Source organism: Puntigrus tetrazona, chromosome 8 (genome assembly GCF_018831695.1).
Source record: "Puntigrus tetrazona isolate hp1 chromosome 8, ASM1883169v1, whole genome shotgun sequence".
NCBI lineage: Eukaryota > Metazoa > Chordata > Actinopteri > Cypriniformes > Cyprinidae > Puntigrus > Puntigrus tetrazona.
In genome coordinates this window covers 8,006,672-8,007,363 of record NC_056706.1, presented here as the reverse complement: position 1 = coordinate 8,007,363, position 692 = coordinate 8,006,672, and the positions used below count along the sequence as shown (strand labels likewise).

Genomic DNA, 692 nt, shown 5'->3' with positions numbered 1-692 from the left:
TATATATATATGTATACGTGTGTGTGTGTTAATAAGGCTATTAACCCATCATTGGCAGGTGTGGCAAACCGTTACTTTTGGACCCGTGGGTGTTTGAAAGCCAAGGTTTTTAGCCAAAACATGCAATTACATTCTCTTCACTTTCAACAGTCTGAACATGAAGAAACTTTTTTTTTTTTCTTTTTGAGGAATCTTATTTTGTGTTTCGCCCAAGGTGGTGCTGAGGGGTCCCGACAAAGACGATAATTATCCCGACTTTTACAAAGCAAAGCAGTTATCCAGAATGTCAGAATCATGCCCGCCTCTTCCCACTGTTGACAATCTTTTACATCTTAGAAATAGAAAAAAAGAGAAAAATGCGCCTGTGGCTTCCATGATGGAGGAAGTTTGAAGTGAAAATACTTACCGCGGGGCCGCTGGGTCCTCTCTCGCCTTTCTCGCAAGCACACTTCGGGGACAGAGGACACTAAATGCAGAGGAAAGAGTTTTATTTCAATATATATGTGTGTTTGTGTGTGTATATATATATATATAGTGCTGGCCAATGATTAATCTTGATGAAAAGTTTTTGTTTATATATAGACACATACACATACAAAATATATTTTGAAGTATTTATATGTATTTATATGTACATATTTATATAATTCATATGATTTATGTAAATATATATACATGCATGTGTATGTATA

General features: G+C 35.5%; 1 protein-coding gene across 1 annotated transcript in view; it reads right to left on the bottom strand.

Annotated features, from left to right (window-relative positions):
• LOC122350865 (collagen alpha-1(I) chain-like) overlaps window positions 1-692 on the bottom strand; it is a 513,797-nt gene that overhangs the window by 12,174 nt on the left and 500,931 nt on the right. The gene's annotated exons all lie outside the window — the stretch shown is intronic.